Source organism: Leopardus geoffroyi, chromosome B1 (assembly GCF_018350155.1).
Source record: "Leopardus geoffroyi isolate Oge1 chromosome B1, O.geoffroyi_Oge1_pat1.0, whole genome shotgun sequence".
NCBI lineage: Eukaryota > Metazoa > Chordata > Mammalia > Carnivora > Felidae > Leopardus > Leopardus geoffroyi.
Window position 1 is genome coordinate 174628012 of NC_059327.1, and position 25856 is coordinate 174653867.

Here is a 25856-nt window from a genome sequence, read left to right on the forward strand (position 1 = left end):
CACAGTGTTGTGAGCAGCCCATCGATTCAAACCATCAATCCTCCATTTGAATTATGTCATTGGATTTTTGCTATGGCCCCAACTGATAAAAGGCACCTCATTTTATCAGCCTTGTGCTTCCATGAAGGGTCTTCAATTTTATTCCTCAAAAGAAGTGGTGGATAAATATTTGGGGGCCCATGGGTATTCTATCTCCCCACAAAAGGAAGAGTGGGGAAAATATCAGTGCAGGATCATAGTTTTGCATCTTGCCTTTGTTCTGGGATCAGCCTGCCTTCCAGCAATCTGTGTGTTCTCTCTTCTTCCTTCCGTGGAGAAGCTCCCTGGAATAGTGTTTTTATGACCTACTGATGCCTGTGACTGGGGAAAGGTCAATTCTGGGGGGCACAGTTTTGGAGCTTATATCCAAGTTGCCTTTTTTGGTCCAGCTTTCCTAGCAATCAGGTTGATATTTTGAGCTCAGTGTTGCCTGTGTATAGTTATCAATTTGTTCAGAATCTAGAGGGAAAGAAAAGGTAATTGATTTGACTCATTTTAAATCCAAATAATAATCAAATTTTATATAGGAAAGTAAATAAGGAAGGAGACATTGGTGGTTTATTTCTTGCCACAAAACCTTAATGACTTCTACTAATCTATTTCGTTGGCAATTAAATGGCTGTACCTATTCATGAAACCTATGTTCACAATCCAAATTTGCCACTTAAGACTTTGTCATTTTACTTTCAAGCTTTTAGTGCTGAGGTTATTAATAACAACTTTAAGATGATAAAAGAGAAGGCTTTAAGGAAAACTAATATCCTAGAAAGTTATTTAGTGTTTTCATTCCATCTGAAAAGTTGATTTTGACTAATTAAATCCATCATGTTGGGCAAGCTTAGTAACCTCTTTGGACTTGGGTTTGCTGTCTGTTAAGCAGGAGGCTTAAATTAAGGGAAGACATTTTGTTTAAATAAAATCTAATATGAAACATAAACATGGAAAAGAAATTCAACCAGTGTCATATTAGTATAAATGTATCATATATATTGAACTTTGGGACATTTATTTATACAATTAAAAAATAAACATTTTAAACCCTTGTTAGGAATGACAACTATATTCCTTAGCCTCCAATATTTTTGTTTTTTGTTAAGCAATAATCTAGAAACTTGTGATTTCTTATAGATAAACAGTTAAGTGGAAGACGTTTAAGAAAACATTTTACCAATGTTTTCCTTATCATTTGTGCTTTATAAAGCTTTCCTTGAGAAATCCTTTTTATTCTAAATAAAATCCTTTTCATTACATCCTATAGGTGGTAAAGTTATTCTCCTTTGCTTTTCTTTAAAAGTTCTAAAGTTTTGGCTTTTTAATATTTGTCTTTAATTACCTTTGATTTTGTTGACCTTCGAAATCTAACCTTATTTTACTATGGAAACCACTTTGTTACCATTATTTTTGAGTATTCTTCTTTTCCAGTGTCTGTAAGCCGCCACCGTTATATATCACTCATGCATCTAGCCTATGAGTTTCTAGGCTCTCTCTTCTGTTCCATTGGTCTCTTTATCTTTTCCTACATGAGTACCACTCTGTTTAATTGCTATAGTCTTGTAATTTGTCTTGTTGCCTACTGGGAAAGTGGTTATCACACCTTGGGGGATATCAAAATCACCTGGGAATCTTGGTAAAAATACTGAGGCCTGGGTCTTGCTTCAACACACCAAGGCCTCTATGTTCTTTATAATCAAATACACACCAAATGTTCAAGAACAATTGTCCACTCACTAAAAACATGCAGACATGTTTTCTTTTTTGGGAAATGATTTGGCTATTTTTGCCCTTCTCACTTTTAATTAATTTTTAAAGTCTGTTTGCCAGTTTTATATGATTTCTGTTGGGATTTAGATGAGGAAAACATTAAATCTGAAGATCGTTTTGTAAACACTTCTCTGAAATTGCTCTTTCTTCTTCCTCACATGATCCACGTAAATAGGTTTCTGACCCTCCACTTCACTAGAAAAGACATAAATTTATAGCTCTTGTTGACCACCAGGGTCTACATTTCTCATTGTAGTATACACGTATTTGAGGAACAGTGGAAAACCAAAAATAAATTGCATGGAGAGGAAGATGCTCTGTGTACCTCACATCAATGTATTGGTTGTGAGGACAGTGCTGCTAAAGAAGCTGGGGAGAGATTAAGAGAATTTCATCCCTCAAATTCATCTTTTCCTCAAATGCTAACAAACACTAAAACTTGGGCAGCTCAGGAAATATATCACAATTCACTTTCATTTACCCATAAGAGTCCAGAGTGAATAACGTGCTTAAGCTGCAACAGGGCAAATTTTCTCACTTTTTGACTTCCAGAAAAAAGTCCATAGGAGCATTGATTGACTTGACAGTTCCTTTATTCCTCAAGAACTAAAAAAAAAAAAAAAAACAAAAAAAACATGGTGCTTAAAACTAGGATGATGTGGGGCGCCTGGGTGGCGCAGTCGGTTAAGCGTCCGACTTCAGCCAGGTCACGATCTCACGGTCCGTGAGTTCGAGCCCCGCGTCGGGCTCTGGGCTGATGGCTCAGAGCCTGGAGCCTGTTTCCGATTCTGTGTCTCCCTCTCTCTCTGCCCCTCCCCCGTTCATGCTCTGTCTCTCTCTGTCCCAAAAATAAATAAACTTTAAAAAAAAAAAAAAAAAAAAAAAAACTAGGATGATGAGAAACAACATCATCCTTACTTGGATGTCTTGCTGTACAGGGAGTGGGAGAGCACATCGCCTCGATAGGAAGACATGTTTTCTTGAGCTACACGCTCAATTCCATGAAATCTCATGAGGAATGGCAAGGTGGTCACCATTTGCCTTCAGTTACTCCATCTGCATGGGGTCCGGGAATCTTGCTAGCTCTGACCTCTTTCTGAGAACAGAGAGGGAACTTCTGTAAGAGGCAAAAGAAAATGAATGCAGAGAACACCTATATTTATTTTTTCTTCTGTTCTTTCTCTGTCTCTGTGTGTGTCTCTCTCTCCTTTTACATTTGGCATTTATTTCAACTAAGAAGTTGAAAAACAATAATTTAGTAGTTTAATCTGTTTAAAGTCCAGCTCTGTCATTTACGAATTGTAGAATGAAGAGTTGTTAAATCATGTACTTGATTAAAAAACGGGATGACAATAATTTCTTTGGGAGGTGCTAAATTCGTAAATACATGTGAAGAGTCTTAGCACTGGGTGGTGTTTTTTAAAGTGTACTTCATGATCATTAAGTATGAAATCAATATAGTGTACAGTGACTGGCTTAAAAACATTCAAGTAGAATAGAAAATATCAGAGTGTGTCACATTAATGAAGGTATGTATTGGATAGTGACACTTTCTTGCTTCAGTTTCACGCATACACACACACACACACACACACACACACACACACACACACCAAGTTACCATGAAAACTGTATTTCTTACTACAAGTTGAGGTAAAGAAGTTTGAAAAGCACTAGTACAGGGCAAAGCAGACAGTCAATAAATATTAACATCTTTCTTTCCTTTTTTTATTAAATTTTTTAAATTTTTATTTATTTTTGAGAAAGAGACAGACAAAGCATGAGCAGAGGAGGGGCAGAGAAAGAGGGAGACACAGAATCTGAAGCAGGCTCCAGGCTCTGAGCTGTCAGCACAGAGCCTGACATGGGGCTTGAACTCACTGACCGTAAGATCATGACCTGAGCTGAAGTTGGCTGCTCAACTGACTGAGCCACCCAGGCGCTCCTTTCTTTTCCTTTTTTATTTTACTTTTTGCCAGCCTTGTATACTGGGATTTGGTCATAATAAATAAAATTGATCTTTGGAATTGGTGAGGGTACAATAAAACCCCATTGAGATGTGGCCACTGGGTAGACTCCAAAGCACTGTCACTAGTTGTCTCAGAGTATGTGTGATGTAAATGGAACCTTTGTGGGTACAGTGTACTACATGTCACGGATCATTGGAGACATTTGCCGATAGTGAAGACATTGGTGGCATTCCAAATTCCAATGAGACCGACCCGATCAAAGTACATAGTTGTCCCAAGTTTAATATTCAGATCATCATATCAGGCTTCACGTATGTCATTTAGCCTCTTTTAAACCTAAAGTTTTCACCTGTCATATGGGGATAATATTATTTTCAGTGAGCATTGAATGAGTCAACATCTGCAAAGTATTTGGCACGCAGTAAACATTCCATAGATGTCAGCTATTGTCCCAGGTAAGGGGCCTAGAGAAACAGACTCTAGGTGAAGGTTTTTGTGCAGGAGCTGCTCTGAGGCTTGATCTCAGGAACATCACTACAAACAAATGAGGAAGGCACAGCTGGGCAGAGGAGGACATCGAAAGTGGGGTTGCCACAGAGGCCCATGGGTTATCTGGTGCCGGGATGACCATTCAGATTGTCCTGGATTGAGGTGAGGATATCGGACCTCTTTTACCCTTGCATAAAACAGAGGTGAGTGGAGTTAAGGTAAGTCCTTTTGTTGAGAGAAAACCCCTGAAAGGGATTCGGTGGGGAGAAATTGTCCGCCCACGTTCCCAGTATCTATGAAAGTGGGCATGTTTCAGTCCCGCGGGGTCAGGTAGCACACCACAGTGCTCCCCCACCCCCACCTCATCCATGTAGCACTTGGGTCCACTTCACACAGAGGATGTGTCCCGTCTGGGATGAGTGCCTCCAGGATTCATCCAGGAGTCTTCCGATAGTAAACATATGAGAGGAACATTGGTGGAATAAACTCCAGTGCTCATTGCTGTGGCTGTCTCAAGGCCAGAGCCATACTCCTCATCTCCCTCCTCCACCACATGTCCAGAGCCCTCTCATACTTGGTCTAGGTGGCATAGCTGGTGGGCAACCCGGATCTTCATTCCTAGTCTCCATGCCCATCTCAGGCCGAGGCTGTTGTCTTTTTCCGTTAGCCATCAAAATGGTGCAGGGGAGTGCCAAGAAACACCCCTGTGGCCATCGGGGTGCTAAATCTGTTTTTCTCTGCCTCCTGTGTGTGACAGCTTTCTCCGGGTGATCACAATCCCAGCTCTGCCAAAATGGTGACTCCTTTCCACTGTCCTCTTGGCATGAACACCTTGAAATAACTTGGCAGAAGCTATAGCTTAAAGTTTAATGGGACCCTTGCTCTGTGCCTTCTAGAAACCAGGACATTTAGGCTCATGCAGCACAAAGGTATGGAAATGGGAAGCATGTAAGTCCCTGGGAACCAGATCCTTCAGGTGTTCTCATGGATCCTTGAGAGTGATGGTCAGTGAGGTCATTTCTAGTTTCACCCTCTGGTTCCCACGTACGTATATTCTACCGACAAGGAATATAGCACCAGCATCCATAATGGTCACCGATATCATGTATATGAGATGTCTTGGAGTGTACATAAGGTGGCCTCTTGTCTTTGCAAGGTATCATCTCAAGCCAGTGCCCCAGCAGTGCCTTCAAATGGCCATATCACTGCTTATCGGACCCCTGCTGCTAATTATCGGTGGTATGTGCTAGGACCAGTGTGTCCCATTATTACGTGCCCACAGCATTGCCTGCTTAACTGTAAAATGGGTTCCTTGGACATACTGTATGGGATTCCATGTCAGCAAATCGAATACTTTGAGAGTCCTTGGCTAGTAATAGTGTTAGCTACGTCCACCTCACTTGAGGGGTTGCCTAAGAATGAAGCCAACACAGAGGAGAACAAAACAGAGAAATGGAGAAACCCTCCTTTAAAAAGTTTTGTTTTTTTTTTTTTTAATTTGAGAAAGAGAGAAAGTGTGAGTGGGGGAGGAGCAGAAAGAGAGAGGGAAGAGAGAGTATATCCCAAGCAGGCTCTGAACCATCAGCCTGGAGCCCCATAGGGGGCTCAAACTCACAAACTGTGAGATCACGACCTGAGCTGAAGTCAGACGCTTAACCAACTGAGCTACCCAGGCACCCTGAGAAATGGAGAAACACTTTTGATGATGCTGTTTGAGCACTTGTCTTTTTTTTTTTTTTTTTTTTTTTTTTTTTTTTTTTTTTTTTTTAGCACTGGGAATAAGAGCTCTCCTGAATTTCCAGCTAAATGATGTGATAAATTACCATTATTATTATCATTGCTATTTGAATTGGGCTTCTGTCACTTGTATCCAAAGGAGTTCTGAGGAAGCCACCAATGTGCCTTTCACAGATACACATTCATTCTCTTACAAAATTAATATCTAAATCAGGCCTTATTCTGCCTTGAGGGTCATTTTATAACTTTAGGCTAACTCCGTGATTGGATCCAACGTTGTGATGATGTTAGAGCTGAAATCTCAGAAACAGATATTTTCAAGTTCTCGTGAGTCTCACGATAGTTCCCATGGCTAATATCCAGGACCAGGGCCTGCGAGGCAGGAGGCAGCGACGTGGAGAGCCCAAGAAACACTACCGTTTATTGAGCACTTACTCTGTGCCAAACACTGCTGAAACTGCCCTTGTAGTTGGCTAAGTTCATTCTCATTGCAACCTGTGAGACGGGGATTAGTTTTCTCATTTTGACATTGAGGAAACAGGATGAGAGAAGTTAGGAAGTTTCCTTTAGGTCAGTCAGCGAATAAGTAGAAAAATCACAGACTCAAAACATGTTGCGCTGACTATACTGGCAGGAGGGGTCCAGGGATGTGCGAAATCAGTGCAGGCGGCAGGCATCAGAGAAGCTTCCCGGAGAACTGCGAACAAACCTCTTTTCTCCTTTTCACTATTTCACAGCCTGTAGAGAAACCGTGATCTGGTGTCCAGAAGGCGTCCATCCTTCAAATTACTTGAACAATTATAGACATGTGTGGAAATTTATTTTTGATCTGTTTCTCAACCATGCTCATACAGGTACATGATTTTTATGTGAAAGGGATTATTTCAGACTTGCTTTTAAAATATTCTCCTGGCTCACATTCCTGTAATAGTCATTAAAATCATGATAACACAGCTACACCTGCCTCAGACCCTTCCAGCCTGGTCTCTCTCCGTCTCTGACTGGCGGCGAGAGGAGGGTCTTGCTTGGCTCAGAGTCTCTGCCCTCGAGCTCACGTGAGCCCTGCTGTGGACAGTCATGTCGGACCCCTTGTGTGGGTTTTGAGAGTCTGAGGTATTTTCTTCAAAGCACCTCCCTTCAAGTAGTCCCTGAAAATCACAGACAATTTCATCTTATATTTAATTCCCCACATGCCAGTTTCTAATTGTATGTGCAAGGTTATTTTTAAAAATTTTTCTGAGCCCTTGATTGAAAGTATTTAGAGAACTTTCTAGGGAGCATGTAAGCTCAGGGCAAAATAAACCCATGGAACCTTGCATTCTAAGCTCTGCATTCATATCTAGTCTAGGTCAAGAATGAGTGACAGCAACAACTTTAGTACCCCTGGGGAGAGGGACTAATTCCATTTCTGGACCTAGTCAATTTGATTTTGTCTTTTGAGACTTTCAGGAAGAAGTCTCAGAGAGCCATTAAGCTTTGCTTGGGAGGTGCCATGGCCTTGTGGAATGAGACCATGTTTTAGAGTCAGAGTCATTTCAGGTTTTGTCCTGGCTCTGACTCATGCCATGTGACCTGAGAGAGAATGGCTTCACCTCAAGAGGACTTGAATTCCTCATCTATCAAATTGGTATAATAGTATAAACCCTGCAGGGATTGCTGTGAGGAACTGTACACACACATACACACACACACACACACACACACACACCATTCACAACGTGCCAAGCACATTGTAATGTTTGCACTTTGCAAATGTTACCTACTTTAATACTCTTTATAACTTATGGAGGGGGAAATATTACTACTATCCCCGTTTTACATATAGGAAAACAGGCTCAGGGTAGTTGAGTAACTTAGCCAATGTCACACAGCTAATAAGTGGTTTTTAGTAATAAGCTTATTATAATAAGCTGAGTTACAAGTTTAAGCAGTCTGGTTTTGGAGTCTGTGTTCTTTACTGTTAGTATGCTGCCTCAAATGGTAACAATTTTTCAATCTACTTTTAAAATGTTTAATACAATGACTATAAGTTACCAGATGTGTGTGTACATGTTGCTGCTGTAGGAAGTTATATTACTTGCAAATAGGAAATCAACTGAGCTTTCCTTATTAGGCCTTTAATGAAAATAAAATAGAGCTACAACATTTAAAATAGGTTACTTAGTATTATTTGAAAAGTTCTACATTTCTTCACACTGCTGCCTAAATTCAATATATTTGTCTTTGAAATTGAGAATGGCTGAATACGTTGAGGAGTAAATTGAGGAAGCTCTTCTCCACTTAGTACCCTGCTCTTATACTGACATTCTGAAAGACACAGCACCTCAGTACAAAGTTTTTTTCTGAAATTCACTCATAGAACTATCCCCCCTCCCCCCAAACAGACATCACAATAAGTAATCATTGAGTTTCTACAATGAGTTAATAATCTCCAAAAGCAGTGATTCTAAGTGTGGGAAATCCTAGATCAGAGTTAAATATTTATTTTTAAACTTGAGGACTTGGCTGAGCCTTTAACACAGTAATGTGCTTGTGAGTCTTTCCGAGAGATAGGGAATGTTGGGGTTTTCAACGGTTGGCTATGGGATATATGGTAGCTTTGTAACGTGTCAGCTTGGCTAGGCTGAACTACATTTCCCAGAATTCCCTTCTCTCTGTGTTTCCAGTTAAGGTAGGCCGCAAGTTACAAGGCGGAAATGGAGAAAATGGAGCTCTCACGTGGTTGCTTATCTGCTGACCCACCTTAATGACGTGGAGCCACCTTACAGCTGCCCCGGCAACTTCTCTACCTTTCCAAGAATCCTCTCTCAGCTTCTCCAACCCTGAAGCCAGGCGTATGTTTAACTCCCACGTGCAGAGCACCAGCTTCTCCTACAAGAGGATGCCCATGCCAGTGTGGTAAGAGGCAGTGAGACCTGGGTTCTAGCTGTGCCGTTGGATTTTAGCGTACCTTTATTCCCCCCCACTTTACATTCATCTTTCCTTCTTCATTGGACTTCAAGCTCCAACAACAGACAGAAAGACAACGGCTTTACTGAGATTTCTTTAAAAGTTCCCAAATTATATGATATAAAATTTGTGTATTTATATGATATTTTTAAATTAAAAAAATTTTTTTAAATGTTTATTTATTTTTGAGAGAGACAGAGACAGAATGCGAGTGGGTTAGGGGCAGAGAGAGAGGGAGACACAGAATCTGAAGCAGGCTCCAGGTTCTGAGCTGACGCGGCGCTCGGACTCACAAGCTGTGAGAGCATGACCCGAGCTGAAGTCGGTCGCTCAACGGACAGAGCCACCCAGGCGCCACATATGATATGTGATATTTTTAAAAGCAGAAACAAATGGAGACTAATCTTGAAAATTCCCTGAGCAGACAAAACCAGTTTATTCATACAAACAAAGCTTAATTTAGCTTATTTTGCAAGTCTAACTCAACCAGGGTCATTTCTTGTTTATGCCTCTGGAAATCATGAGGAAAACTTGAACTATTTCCCAAGGTTGATATGAAATAACCACTGACTGATTCCCTATCATTTAAGAAAATTTACTATTATAACCAATCACTGGGAAGAAAAAACAGTCACTACTTTCTCACTATAGTAGCTGCTCTGTAACAATGTACCCTTGAGCCTCACTCCATGTTTTGGTTTGAATGCTCCCAGTTTGCAAAGTGCCTTTTTGGTGTTTGCACGATAAACTGTTACTAATTGCACTTTACTTTAGCCATCTCTTAATTTTTGACAATATATATGTGATATTATATATGCTATATATCATAGATACTTTGTCTATGATATATAACATATAATATCTATCATTTTTTGGTTTTGCTTCTGATTGGGGCCCTAATAGATACATAACCCTTGAGTCCTGGCACAGTTAATTACATCTTCAGATATGGTATTCTGCAAAACATTAATTAGGAAATTCTTTTTTTTTTTTTTAACGTTTGTTTATTTTTGAGACAGAGAGAGACAGAGCATGAGCAGGGGAGGGGCAGAGAGAGGTGGAGACACTGAATCTGAAACAGGCTCCAGGCTCTGAGCTGTCAGCACAGAGCCCGACGCGGGGCTCGAACTCACGGACCGCGAGATCATGACCTGAGCCGAAGTCGGCCGCTTAACCGACTGAGCCACCCAGGCGCCCCCACTAATTAGGAAATTCTAATGTAGTTGGGTCATTTTTTGGATGTGATTTTCCCAAAGTTGAGTAAAAACATGTATAGAGCAAGTTATCACATAGCATCTAATTTGCCACTTTACGGAAGGCTGTGGTAAGAAATAACAAGATTCTGTTGTAGGTTGAATTATGTTCCCCCAAAGTTATAGTCTAGTCTGAACTCCTGGTACCTGTGAATGTGACCTTGGATATAGGGCTTTGCACGTGTAATTAAGATGCAAATTAAGCTGAGGTCATAATCGATTAGGATTGACCCTAAATCCAATCACTAGTGTAGGGAGACACAGGCCAACACGGAGAGGGAAGGCACATGTAACAGGGAGGCTGAGATGGGAGTTATGTTGCAGCTACCATGAAACCCTAAAAATTGCCAGCAACGATAAAAAGCTCAAAGAGGCAAGGAAGCATTCTTCCTGGAGCCTCTAGAGCGTGGCCCTGCTGGCACCTTGGTTTCAGATTTCTACCCTCTGGAATGGTGAGATAGTAGATTTCATACCAGTTCTTACTGTTGTTTTAAGCCACCCAGTTTGTGGTAATTTGTTAGAGCAGCCCTAGGAAACTAACACAGGTTCCAAATGAACTTTCCGGATGCCCGTGCTGGTGGCCATAGGTCGGAACTCCCACTTTTCATAAAATCTGTTGCAGGAAATCACTAAAGGGGACCGTGGTGGCCCTTCAGACAGTCTCAGTAATCGTGTTCCTGTTCATTGTGTTTTGAGTTCAACCCAGGAGGGACCATGTTGGATTGTTTCATACCACTCTCAGGCCACAAGCATCCATGTCTCTCATACAAGATCTCTGGGTTGTAGAAGTCCAGGGTTCTCATGGTGGGCAGAAGCTAGGGCAGCATCTCCAGTGCCCTGACCAGTTATCTCCAGAGGGATGCTCCCTGGGCAGGAGGTAGACTCCGGGCAATTAGTCTTCCTTGGATGGGAGGAAGCATGACAACTTAGAACTAAGTCTGTCTTGACGTAACTCCCAGGTGCTCTCAAAGGAAGGTCTTTCCTCACCCTCCTGGTCTAAACCTTAGTCATACTGACCTTGAGATTATTCTGTGTCTTCCTCTCTGATCTGAGAGCTACTCCTTCTTTTCCCCTTCTTTCTCAGTCAGGGTCATCTAGCTAATACCTGCTAGCTTAAAAACTCACTCTGTAGATGTGTGCCTGAGTTCTGACTCAAGCTGATTTTGTTTTTGCTTCAGTTTCTATAGTGGGTTACAAGTTCAAGGCAGAGGTGGGGGTGGAGGGATGGTGGAGGAAGTGAAAAGAGGCCTTTGGAGAGAACTATAATTAAGATTCAGAAGTATTATCCCATTATATGGATCAAGTTCCTTCCTTCCTTCCTTCCTTCCTTCCTTCCTTCCTTCCTTCCTTCCTTCTTCCCTCCCTTCCTTCCTTCCTTCCTTCTTCCCTCCCTCCCTTCCTTCCTTCCTTCCTTCCTTCCTTCCTTCCTTCCTTCCTTCTTCCCTTCCTTCCTTCCTTCCTTCCTTCCTTCCTTCCTTCTACCTCCCTCTCTCTATCCCTTCCTTCCTTACTATAACAATCATCCACATATTGATGACATAATGTGAGTTACTTAGCTAACCAGTAGACCATAAGGATGTTCCATGATTCCTGGTTTCTGGAGGCTCCCAGTCTATCAGGGGTGCTGATACACAGAACTCACAATGTGTCGATTACTTACTACTTACAAGGGCCTCTACTTCCAGGGGTTCAGTGATGGTGGGGAGCAGAGGATGCCAAACAGAAGAAATAGCATGGGCAAAACCCCTAAGGTAGAAGAGCATGTCTTCACCAAAGTAGATTTAGGGAACTGTGTGTAGTTGAGACATCTTATAGGAATCTTGAGAGATGAGACTAGAAAGGAGGGTGGGATCCTTGAAAGGACTTGAATGGCATACCAAGGAATTTGCAACTTAGTATCTTTACCAATAGGGTGGCCTAGGAATTTCCAAAGTTCCTGAACAAGGAAATAAATGATCATTACACTCTGGAGATGCCTTTCTACAGACCCTGTATGTAACATGTACTCCAGCCGGACTGTAATGCCACACAGTCGGGGAACATGAGGCTAGTACAGTGCTTGCTGCAGATACAGTGTTGTGTATCTCCCCAGTTGTCTGTTGAGTGAATGAATGAGGCTTAGAGAAGTCATCATCTGTGGCCAAAGCCTGACGTTTGAATCATGATTCTGGGAGGTTTACAAAGGATAATAGAAGACAAATCAGAGGAACTGTCAGCTTTGTTGTTGCAATCATTTTTCTCACGTTTACTCTAAATCTCTCCTGCTGTGATTCGGCCCAGAGCCCCTCATCTTTTGTGGCAATGGGAGGTAACCAAGTAGCACCTTTCCTTGGAGCATAAACATTGGTGTGCTGACGACCCACACTGAATTGTCCTCAACATCTCCAGAAGAAACAATTTCTATTTTTTAAAATCACTTTTTTCACGAATCCTTTTTCCAACTATTTGATCATCTTTGCAGCTGACCTGGATTTTCTGTCCCTTCCCCTCTGTTGGCTGCCAATATCTTGCCTGGAAGAGACACAGCTTGAGCTACATGGTCTCTAAGGGAGCAAAGTCTGGCCAAATCCTTTGGGCTGATAAGGAAGGGCTAGGAAATGGTCCATATCTAATATTCGGATAATGTTTGGGTCCCAGTCAATAAACTAATGAGAAATTACGGAAGTTCTATCTTGCTGACTTAAAAGGAATTAGAATTCAATAAAATACGCAAAGTTAAAATGACAATAAACCGTGTTTTGAGGTTGTTGAGAAACCAAGGTGCATTGGCTATGAAGTGGGAGGGAAAACAATAGATGTTGAGGGCTTGCTTTGTATGAGAACTTTGCATACTTTCTTTTAATTCTTTAAAGAACTAGGAAGCAGACCTCTCTTCCTGTGTAAGGAGTGAGAAGATGAACATTGGAGAGTTTAATTAACTTGCCCAGGGTCTCCCAGGGACTGACCAAGCTCGGACGTAGCCCACATCTGTCCAATTAAAAGACCAAGGCTCTTTGCCCATTGTCTTGAAATTGGACACAAAATCGAAGGACCATCCCACAGTGGCTATTTATAGAAATCGCCACCACCATTTATTGAGGACCTTTTAGACATCAGGTCTTTAGACTAGATAAATCTTACATAAAGTATCGGATAAAATTTAACCTACTCTTTGTTGCAAAGCTGTTTCCCAAGAGTTATTATTCCCATTTCACAGATAACAGAACAGGTCCAGAGAATTTAAGGAACTCTTCTGTTTTTACAGTTAGTAAGGGACAGAGCTGGGAGTGGAGGCCAATGGATGCCTCTCCTTCTACTTCATCTGAGTGCCATCAGTTATGGCAATCAGGAAAGGCTGCTCCAGGCTCAAGAGCAGGGGTACCAGAGGGTGCCGACTGTGGGGAGCAGCCCCAACTTTTATTAGAGCAAGAGCCCTGAGGCAGATGGTAGCTAGATTTCACTTTACCAATCTGACAGTTTTACTACTGGGAGCATTCATACTCAAAGATATCAAAAGCTAATGTTCCTCCCTTAGATCATTTTTCCCCCCTGGAAGGTTGGGACAGTTACTTTTATCAATTAAAGTCCTTCTGAATGGCGTAGAGAATGGAGTGTTTCTCCAACTTCAGTGTCCCTAAGAATCGCCCTGGGTACCTGATTAAAATATGATTCCTAGACCTGACCCCTATGGAGAATTTCTGATTCCATAGGCCTGGAGTGGACCTGAAGAAATTTGTATTTTTAACAAGTACCCTAGATGTTGTTGATGCAGGTGTGAATTCTGCCTGTTGAAACCCTTGTGTAGTGGTTGAGATTCTGAGTCTGGATCCCTGGTACCATCACTGTGAGCTCTGTGATGGTGAGTGAGTCATTTAACCTCTTAGCCTCAGTTTTAGTATCTATGAAGTGGGAATAATGATGATACCTACCTACCTGTCAGTCATGGGAGGATTAAATAAAGCAATGTATGTAAAACAGTTAATGTCTTTCTGGTACAAAGTAAATGTTCAACTAATGTTAGCTATTTTTATACTAATGAGAAGTTAGTCATTTACAGAAAAAAGATTGAGTCATTCTTTCCACTAGAAATTTTTTATGTCTTTGTGCCTATGAAGATGGGGGCCTGGGGAGGAATGTACCTGTTCCTGGAAAGGTGCATAATATAGGAGTTTTTTCTTCTGTAGTACTTATTTCAAATGTTCTTTTTTATTTTTCTTTTCTTATTTCTTTTCTTATTTTTCTTTTGCCAGTATTTAAATAAATAAAATTTATTTATTGGAGTGCCAATGGATTCTTTGTAAAGGAATTCCTTGCACATTGATAATCACTAAATAGATCTCTGGTTGATGAGTCATTCATTTTCCTATGGATCCTGTCAGGGCTCCTTGGAAAATTTCCTTTCCTCTGGCTTTTTAAGAGAAATGATAATGGAAGAAGCAAAACTCAGAAAGTTTGGAACAACTTCCTTTTTCCCTTCACACTCCCAGGTCAGAGATGCCCACACCTCAGAGAGAGCCCTCCCCTGGACTGGAGGTATAAGGACATGAGCCAGGTAGGTCTCCATTCCAGCCCTCTGATGTCAGGGCTGCAGCCAGACCCCCCCAGGCACAGGATCTGTGGAAAAACACCTGTGCATCCTGGCTTCCCTGGAAATAAAGTCCAAGCTCTTCCATGTGTGTATATGACCCTTTAAATGTCTTTGTTCTGGTTCCTGTTTATCTTTACAGGTGCCTCCACAGCCACCCCCCCCCCCCCCCACCTCCTTGGTCCTCTTCATACTTACAGTTTGTTTATTGGAGCCTTATTTTTTCTCCACTCTGGGATTTTCTAATGCTATTTCTTTGTCTAAGCATGTTTTCTTCTGTTCTTTCTACCTTCATATTTCCTGTAGATCTTACTTGGATGTTCTTTCCTATGGGAAGTCTTCATTAGGTATTAGTTGCCCTCCTCCATGTTTCTAAAACCTAACAATTATTGCTATTACACGTTTAGCAAAATATAACATTATTTGCCTTTGTATTTGTCTCCTCTACTAGATCAAAAGCACCCTGACTCAGGGAGCTTACCTTTCTTACTCACTTTCTACCCACAGGACCCCATCACAGGCACAAGGTAGAGACTCATTAAATAATTACTCAGTGAATAAACATGTTGTCTTTTAACACCTGCCAGAGCACTTCCAATGATGGGAAACTTATTATCCCCTGAGGCTACTGGATCCAGTTTTGGAAGGATCTGCCCATTTGAAAGCTTTTCCCGATGAATGAATAGAAATCAGTGGTCCTATGACTTTCCAGGAGAGCTGGAAAGTTTCCACAGTCTTGGAGGCTGAGATAAAATCTCGAGTCCTGTCATCATCTTACGGTCTTGGAAAGGCTCTCTAGTTAAGATTCAAGTGCAAAATGAAGATGGCATTTTTAAGGAAGGGCTACTGGATAGAGATAGAAATGTTAAGAGTCAAACTGATCACTCGTCTGAGATAGAGAACATTGTTGTTTTCTTACCACACAAGCAAGAGAGGTGAAAGGAGTACCTCTGGGCAACAGGGATGGAGTGGCCTCCCAGAGACAGGTGCTCTGTGTCTGTGACAATAGACTTAGGAATTTACTAAGAAAGCTTGAATCATTCTAAGATGTTCTGATTCATGATTGAAGCTCCTTGAGTGAAGGAGATAGTGCCTTTCCTTTAAAAATGGAAGGAGTACAGAGTGCCTGAGTGGCTCCGTTGGTGAAGCATCTGACTTGATTTCAGTTCCAGTCATGATCTCACAATTTGTGAGATCGAGCCCCATGTCAGGCTCTGCACTGACAGCATGGAGGCTGGTTGGTATTCTCTCTCTCTCTTTCTCTCTGTCCCTCCCCTGCTCTCTCTCTCTCTCTCTCTCTCTTTCTCCCCCTCTTTCTCAAAATAAATAAATAAACATTAAAAAAAAATGGCAGCAGTACACTGAGGGTGTTAGCATCTGTTCTGTTCCAGGGTGGTAGTTGTAACTTATAGTCCATTGAATTTGCTTTTTTCACCCCAACCTCCAGAGGGAGATTTAATTATCCTCGATTTAGAGGAGAGAAACGAATTTCATGAAGTAATTGACCCAAGGTGACACAGTTAATAATTACTGGGCTGAGACCCTTTTCCCAGTATTTTCCCGCCACTTAATGGAGTTTTGTATTTTTACAACATACAAAACATACGGTCACTTATATAAACACAGTATTTCAAAAGATAAGATTCCACCCTCACCTGCTTTTAAAAATCGCATTTTGTCTTCTAAATCGTCCTGACTTGAGAGGTCATGTTACGGTGACATCTAAATGCTAAGTTACATAAAACAAAAGAATCTAAAATAGTGCCATTTTCTTCACTACTTGCTACACATTTTAACATTTTAAAACTGTGATTGAAGCACACACACGATTTCTCACCTTCAGTCAGAAGAGTATTCAAATTGCCTAAATAAGTATGTGCTTGTAATATGTCCTCAGAGACTATTTCCACATCAGGGATAAATGTATAGGTGTAATGAAACAACTAATTGAAAACTGATGGCAGGGGAGGCTCTATATCAGAAATAGTGATCATTTTCTTCAAAATAACTGAGGTAAATAAAACCCCACTATTTGCTGTTCGTTATTCATCCTTTCTCTTCCAAGCCCTGAGACTCTGAGCCAGCCTCACTGGGCCGGTAATTTGTTAAGGCACAAGCATGACAACTCTCCTTCCAGTCCAACCCCAACAACATCAATGGCACTTGATGAGTCTGAGGGGCATCAGAAAGCCCTGGCTAGATTGCAGCACTGAGATCTTCCTTGGAATTATGGGATCAGAGTCTATCTTTGGCATTAAGATCATAAGTTTTAGAGGGGTGCCTGGGTGGCTGAGATGGTTAAGCATCCCATTTGATTTCAGCTCAGGTCATGATCTCATGGTTCGTGAGTTTGAGCCCTGCACGGGGCTCTGTGCTGACAGTGTGGAGCCTGCTTGGGAATGTCGTTCTCTCAAAATCAATAAATAAACATTAAAAAAGAAAGTTTCTTTAAAAAAAAGATCATAATTTTTACAGAGCAAAATTTAGGTTTCAGAGAGAGAGCAAGAGTTGGGCAGAGGGACAAAGGGAGAGAGAGAATTGGATGCAGGGCTCAATCCCAAGACCCTGGGATCATGACCTGAGCCGAAGCCAAGAGTTGGATGCTCAATTGACTGAGCCACCCAAGCGCCCCTCCAAACTTTAGTTTTTAAAAGAGAACTCATGAAGATGGATGTTTAGGGCCCATCCTGGGTACACTGTCACATTGGCAGTTCTTTTATTTTGCAGTGTCTTTCCAACTTCCTGAGCCCCTTCTTCTCTGGTAACTTGCCCAACTTCCTGTATCACCAAATGCAGCAGGCCATTCATTTCCCCCACCTTCTCTACCTGGACTTGATTTTATCTGAATCTTTGTTTTTGTTTTCCCTACTGACTCAGCCCCGTTCATTCAGGGCCTTTCCAGATGATTGGGCTAATTTCCGATAAATTCATTCAGAAAAGATAATGGCTTAATGTGTCAGACATTTACAAGGACTTGCATTTCAGGGGATTAATCCTAATTGTGGGAGGAATCTTGAGAATTTCAAAAGGACAAAAGGACAAAAAAAAAATGTTGATATTATATACCAGACTGTACAACAGAAATATAACTTGAGCCACAAATATAACCTGCACATGTAATTCAAAATTTTCTAGCAGTTTCTCGAGAAAGGAAAGAGGAACAAGTGAAGTTAACTTTAAGAATCATATATTTAACCCAATATACTCAAAATATTATCCTTAAAAATATAATCTGTATAAAATTTATTAATTATTATTATTACTTTATTTTTGTTCTAAGGTTTTGAGATCTGATGTGTATTTTACACTCACATCTCAGTTTGGACTAGCCACCTTTCAAGTGCTCAACAGCCACATGTGGCTTGTGGCTACCATACAGGACAGCATGATTACATTCAGATAAATTAAGAGCACATTTTCTGTGTGTCTGTGTGGAGATGAGGCATGGGAGGGAAGTGGTGTGTGTGTGTGTGTGTGTGTGTGTGTGTGTGTGTGTGAGAGAGAGAGAGAGAGAGAGAGAGAGAGAGAGACTTTATTGAGAATGTAATGAGGTGATAGGACTGGAAACAACAAAAGAGAGAGAAGTGTGTGTGTGCTTAATTTCCAATTGAATTTAAGAGGCAGTATGGTATAATGGGAAGAGTGTGTGTAATTTAGATTACAATTGAAACTGCTGTGTGTTATTGGACACATTACATAAGCTCTGTGAACCCCAGATTACTTATTTGCAAAAGAGATATAGTAATAACCACTTTAGAGGATTGCTGAATTTAGAATTTAACAATAAATATACAGAAAAGCCTGAGTGGAGAACTCTCAATGAATGCAAATCTGCCTGTCCAATCCCCACCCCTCCCGCCCTCACCCCCACTAAGGCTCGGAAACCTTTACATTTTTCCTTCTCTTTTCCACACCACCTACCCAATCAACTCCTCCTCAAATGCTAGTTAAATTCTCAACTTCTCTATGAAACTTTAAAGAAAAAATACTTCTGCAGTTCTTACTAAACATCCTAAAGAAAAATTGGCAAGATCGTTGAGATTTGATATCAAGACATAGTTCAGCCCCATATTTACCAGATTAATTCCATTTCTATGGCTAACATTTTGTTATCTGTGAAACCCTTTTATCCTCTCTTTATCTATCTAAATTCTATTTTCCGTATTGCCAGGCTCATATTCCAACTTGTGTCTGAAACATTGTTAGATCGCTTGAGTCTGCAATCACCTTGCTCTTCCTACAATTATATCACGTCTTCCCCAGTTTCTATGAAGCTGGATTCTATGAATGGCTCCTATGGCGGCCCCGGGACACAAGGTGGGAGGCAGCGACCCTGCGTCCACCAGCCCCTCCTTCCTCCAAGCCTGCGGGCTCCCTCCGAGGGCTCATCACCTTCTACCTGAAGGCACCCACAGTGATTTCCCAACCCGCCACCCCCTGGGCTGTCATCCGCATACCGCCTGGGGCCTTCCTCAGAAACCTGCCTGCACAGGAGCCACGGCAAACCTGAACTCTGACCGAGCCTCTACACCCCACGCCCACCCACACCTTCCTCCCGTCCTGCCCGATTCCGGGCATTTAGTTCCCCAGTTTGGCCCCAGCGTGTGAGCTGCTCACATCCCCCAAGCATTTTCAGGCTTCCTGCTTTTTGCCACACTTCAGCAGCTGGAAACAGCCGTTATGTCCTCACAGGGGTCCCGTTCCCAGAAGTCCTATTGGAAATTTGGTTCCTATGGCTAATTAATAGGTTTTCTTGAAAAAAAAAAAAAGTTCTATGACAGAAAAAAAGTAAGCTGATGAAATTCTGAGTTAAAGAAGTTGAATTATTTTATTTTCCAGTGCTTCACAGGGAAATGTATATTGTGAAACTACAAAGGGGGAGGGGGACAATTATTTGCAGCATTTCCCAAATTTATCAATCAGGGTAAAAAGTTCCTATTTTTTCTTTTAACTACTTCATAAACTAGCATTTCAAAGAACTCATTTTGGGACACACTAATATATATTATGAACCATGGCAATTTAATATGTGCATCCTTAACATCTCAAATACACTTTACTATCATTTGTTTATGCCTAAACTTCCCAATAGCACCATCGTGATGCACATTGGGACTTAAAACTTAGAAAGTTTTCATGAGTTTCTTTCTTTCTTTCTTTCTTCCTTTCTTTCTTTCTTTCTTTCTTTTCTTTTCTTTTCTTTTCTTTTCTTTCTTAATCCTTTAATTTGATATTAACAACAATATTCTGAGCCAAAAGTATTTGAGAAGACCAATATTCAACCAGTATTGATTGAGGAATATGTAACAGGCACTGAACTAGGTTCTCAAATACAGAGGGAACCAAGAGAGACTTCATAGCGGCAGACAGACATTTAACGAAACTTTCACAAAATCCTTAAGTATTTTGAAGAAGAGTAGTAATTGCTAATACTTATGCAACCCTAAGTCCAAGCCATTTTCTAAACACTTAAATAATTCTCAAAATGACCTAGAGACAAGGTCCTATTATCTCCATTCTGCAGATAGAAATTGAGACACAGAGACACAGTGACTTGCCCAAGGTCATACAGAGCCAAGATTAAAACTGAGGCAGTCTGGCTCTAGAGCTTGATCTATGTTGTATTACCTCCATCTATAGAAGTAAGGGAGTATAGCAAGATCATGTGGCTGGAGACCTTGCCTAGTGTACGTTTTCATGGAAAGAGCTAATGTTTAAACTGCATATTCCAGGGGCTCCTGGGTGGCTCAGTCGGGTGAGCGTCCGAGTTCGGTTCAGGTTATGATCTCATGGTTTGTGAGTTCGAGCTTCACATCAGGCTCTGTGCTGACAGCTCAGAGCCTGGAGTCTGCTTCAGATTCTGTGTCCCCCCCCCTCTGCCCCTCCCCCACTCACGCTCTGTGTCCCTCTCTCTCAAAAATAAATAAACATTAAAAAAATAAACTGAATATTCAATAGTGAGTAGGATTTGGCCAGTAACATGGGTGGGAAAAAGCATTTTAAGCAAGGTGAAAAGCATGTGTGAAGGTGTTGAGTAAGGAACAAGTTTGGCACTTACAAGAAACTATATAAAGGCCAAAGTGACTTGACTCTAGTGACCCAGGATGGAGAGCAGTTCATGCTTGTCAACCTTGTTGTGTAGTAAAAATATAATCTTTAGGAGATGGGTAGTGCTGATGGTACTCAATGCCATAGAATTGTACACTTAAAAATAGTTAAAATGGTAAATTTCATGTTATGTGTCTTTTACCACAATCAAAAAACAACTGAACGAATGAGAAAATAGAGGAAGGAAATATGATAAAATTGCAGTTAGTAAGGCTAGATGATGGATATATGGGAATGTATCATAGTATTTTCCCTACCTTGAAGTATATTTGAGTTTTTTTTTATGATACAGTTAAAATAAATGTAATAAGTATTCTTTTCAACCTAAAAACAATGAATAGTGATTGAAAGACTTTAAGGAGAGCTATACGGTTTTTAAGATGCTATGTGGAGAAAAAAAGGATAGTTCAGATGGTTAGGTAGAGGAATATTATTTTGTCTATTCAATAACCACGAGCAAAAGTGGATGCATTTAAAAATATTTAGGGCAGAGAATCATCAGACTTGGTGATTGGATATTGTGACATTTCTGGCATGAGCTACGGCATAAGAGGAACAAAATCAGGAGGGTATAATGTCATGGAAGTCAAAGAGAAAGGTAGTCAATGTTTGAATGCCGAGAAGATCGCAAGCGAAATGATCATTGAAATTAGGAACACAGGGGCACCTGGGTGGCTCAGTCGGCTGAGCGTCATGACCTCACTATTCTGTGCTGCTGTCAGCACAGAGCCTGCTTCAGGTCCTCTGTCCCCCTCTCTCTCTGACCCTCCTCCGTTTTCTCTCTCTCTCTCTCTGTCTCTGTCTCTCTCTCTCTCTCAAGCATAAATAAACATTAAAAAAAAGAAATTAGGAATATAGGAATTATTGTAACTTTTACCTAGAGGGCTTTTGGTGGAGGGAATAGGAGTCATTTAGTTGTAGGTTACTGTTATAGACTAAATTCTTATGTTCTCCCCCAAATACCTATGTTGAAATCCTAACCCCAATGCGATGGCATCAGAAGGTGGGGCCTTTTGGAAGACATAAGGTTTAAATGAGGCCATGAATGTGCAGACAGATTTGTTGATATGAGGTTGGGAAGTTAAGGGAATTTCTATCCAGTGGCTTCATCTTTCCTGTGAAAATATAATTAGAATCATAGGAAAACTTTTACTGATGGTTTATTGACAGCCGATACTGTGTAAAACATTTACATGTACTGACTCACTTACTACTTACAATAACCTTATGAGGGAGGAACTATTACTATCTCTATTTTACTACTACAAACCTGAGGCCCAGAACTGTTAGGACATATATGCCTAAAGTTACATTAATTTTTAACATTTATTTATTTATTTGCTCAAGTATAATTAACATATAAAATTAAGCTATTGAGACTACCCTAAGATGAAAAGCTTTTTGCACAGCAAAGGAAACCATCAGCAAAACAAGAAGACAGCCTACTGAATGGGAGAAGGTATTTGCAAATGATGCATCAGATAAGGAGTTAATATCTAAAGTTGCATTTAGATAAATTGCCGGAAGCTGAATAAAAGCCTGGACAGTTCGCTTTTAGACAGCTGGCCGAACAACAAGCCATGTTTTGTTAAGGCCATCCAGAGATGGTGAAGGGGATATGGGAGGGGTTGGTCATCTGAGGAGTGTGAAGGGCAAAAAGAATCTGCAGAAACTGATTGGAATAATGTGATAAGATCATAAGGGATGTTGAGAGCTACGTTGAGACTGGGAATTACAAATTGAAAGTGCCGTCAATCAACCTGGTGATGTGATTTGTTCCAGAACATTTCAGCTATTTGAATGCAGGTACTGGGAAGACAGACAGTCGGGTTTTCCTAAGGTTAGGACTTAACTGGGTGTGGCAGAGTGACAAAAAGACAATGGAGAGTGAGGGTGGATGCAATATTCTATAAGGAAAGAGGCTTTTGGGAATACATCCCTCTCATTCAAAAGTCTTTCTACTATGGTAGTATTTTTTCTCTCACTGGTCTTTTCTGGCAAAGACTTTGGTGAATAGATCATAGCCTTGCAATTCAGTTAAATTCAACACACTGTTACAGCAACTTCAGTATCTGTTAGCCTCTCTGATGTGTGCTAGGTATTTTAAACTAGGACTTTGCTGTTTATATACTATTAATGCCGTTGGTGCCAGAGGTTTTGTCTAAAAGCAGTGCATAAGATACTTAAATGCCTTTGCTCTAGCCTACCCATTTATTCCATTTTGGTCACAAGGGCACATCATTGATTACTTTCAGATTTCTTTTACGTCACTTATGTCACTCCATACTAAAAAATGTTAATGTTATACTCACGTGAATAGACCCTAAATTTACACCTTAAATTTTATTGTATAATTTAAGAAGTTAAGACTCACATCTGAGAAAAAAAATCAAGAGTCCAATTAAAAAAAAAATTATGTATACATCATAATGACCCATTCCAACAAATCTTTCATAATTAAGACTTGGGTTATTGGAGAGCGCTGAATAATCTTCGTGGTTGGTTGGACATAAGCTGGTCATCAATACACTGTGAAAAACTTACTTTTAGGATGATTCTGATGCCCTGAAATAGTGGAATGGATGCTGAATCACAAAAATCTGGCATAGATTAAGCAATAATGAGATGGATCATTAGAAGTGATTTTATTTTGAACCTATCAATGCAATTTGTAGGCATTCAAAGTCAATAGAATGCAATAGAATTCGTTGTTAGAGATGCAGAATCTTGTGCCCCATTCCAAAGTGACTGAATCAGAATCTGCATTTTGATAAGAACTTCAGGGAATTTGTATGCACACCGCAATTTGAGAAAGCACTGGTCTAGGTCAGCATTGTAGTAATTAAGTATTGTGATGGCTTGCGATGCTAACTCACATAAAACACCCATTGGTTTTTATGGTTTTGGTCTAAAGATGAGCTCATCACCTGTAAGCCCTGATGTTTTTTAGGTAAAAGGCTAGTTTGAGAGGAAAACAGGGAGGAAGATGTGGGCTTTATTTTATTCTAGACTTGATATGACTGGTCTGCAAAAGCATCCATTCACAATTCTGATATCCATTTTCTCCAGTCTTTCTCCCCTCTGGCTCTCCTCTTTCCTTTTACAATTGCTCATGCCCCTCAATTTAAAAACCCATGATTTGCAAAAACACTAGTTTCTAGACTCTCAGCAGCCAAATATTTGTTGATAGAAAAGAGTTAACCTAAAGGACATATAAAGATGGCAGGATTCTTATGGTTCAGGAAAGTTTGAAAATCATCACATGGGGCTTTAACTATTGGAATGGTTGACAGGTTTTTGGTTTTTTTTTTTTTTTTTCCCCATGACATGGCAGAATGTTGACTCACAGGAATTAATGTGATTAACCTTCAGCCAAGATATGTTTGAGGCAAAGAGGTGAATCAGACTCATTAGTTTTTGGTTCTGGAGCAATGAAGGATCATGGCATTTGCCCTGTCCGTGTCCTTCTGAACAGAGATCACCCCAATTCTGTCATTACTGCTTCTGAGCCTTTTTCTCCATTTTCCCCCCCAAAGGCATAAAATGCCAAGCCGAGTAATCAAAAGACAGTGGCTATTCAGTGTATGACGATGACTTCCAAGCTAAGGTTTTCATTTTGTCAGATATTTTCATCGAGAGCATTTTGTTTTTCCCTCTCCATGCTGTCTTCTTGAAAGAGAGATAATAAATGAGAGGTCAGAGCATCAGGGCAGTCAATGGAAGGCCTCCAAACAGGCAAAGGCAGTTTCTATCTCTTTCTGCATGATTTCTCTCTCATCTTTAGGATTTAAGCAGATGCTTTTAGATAGACAATGCCCTATGGAGCAAAAGTGAGAATGCTCTATTGCTCAGTTATTCTAGGTATCAAAGCCCATTGTCAGGATTTTGAATTAACGTTAGATGTTTAAGTGAATGAATTAAAGCTCCATGCCGTTGTGAATATAAAACTGACACAATGGTTACATCACTGAACTGGCAAGGGTAAATTGTCCACTCTAATGATGATAATGTTTCTTGACGATTATTACAGGCATTATCTCATTTAATCCTCCAAGTAACCCATATGAAAGTGGTATTATAATTCCCCTTATTCAGATGAGGAAATTGAGACAAAGAGGTATTATACAACTTGCTCAGGATCACGTAGCTGGTCGGTGGCATACTTCCTGTCCTTTACCCCACCTTCTCCCTCCCTGACAGCTAATCTACAGGTTACAAGGGACTGTGAAGGTATTTATCCATGATTTCTCGATCCTCTCCACTAACACCTTCTCATATACCTTGTAAAGCCCTTTGGTACACTAAGAAAAGTTTCAAAGTGATGCTTCCCTTCATGTCCAAATACATTTGGGAATATATTAGCAATTATGAGCAGGAGTCATTTCTCTTTCTGACGGCCACAGACAAGATACTGATTTAGAACACATTATTATCCCTTCAGCTCATAAAGTGAATTTAAATAAACATTACCTGTGAAGAGAATCCTAAAAGGAGACTTTTATTTTCCCTTAATATTCAAAATACCACCAAAGTGAGAAAAGCAAACAAACAAGAACTCCTTTGGCAATGCCCTTGCTTCAGTTTCCTAGGGATTTCACTCCGTAGTTTGCATCAACTCTCTCCACCTATGGAAAGAAAATGACTACATCAGTAAGCTGTTGTTTGTTATGTGGGCTCCATCAGTCGTCTTATTTATTTGTCATGCTCCCTTTCTTCCTTCTTGGAGGTCTTGCCCCAACAATTACTCTCTTTGTATCCTGTATCTTTAGTATTCTTCTGTTGACATTTAACCCTGATATTAATATTTAAACATACCAGATCTCTCCCTTCTTAAGCAGTAATGGGTAATAATAATAAATCAACCGTATATTGTTTTAGCTATGGCTCTGTTCTCTTGCTCTTTGCAGTCAAGCTTTTCAAAAGAATTGTTAAAAAGTTGTATTTCTTCTCTTCACTCCCCAGCCCACTCTGAACTCTCCCCACTGC

At 40.6% G+C, this 25856-nt stretch overlaps 2 long non-coding RNA genes across 2 annotated transcripts in view; both read left to right on the plus strand.

The window, feature by feature from the left end:
- Positions 1-4456, plus strand: part of LOC123596081 — an 85931-nt gene extending 81475 nt beyond the window's left edge. Inside the window, exon 3 of the long non-coding RNA XR_006711517.1 lies at positions 4272-4456. This is a non-coding gene — a long non-coding RNA (uncharacterized LOC123596081). The remainder of the gene's footprint in view (positions 1-4271) is intronic.
- Positions 4457-8654: 4198 nt separating this feature from the next.
- Positions 8655-25856, plus strand: part of LOC123596082 — a 54947-nt gene continuing 37745 nt past the window's right edge. The window contains exons 1-2 of the long non-coding RNA XR_006711518.1: positions 8655-8894; positions 14665-14729. This is a non-coding gene — a long non-coding RNA (uncharacterized LOC123596082). The remainder of the gene's footprint in view (positions 8895-14664; positions 14730-25856) is intronic.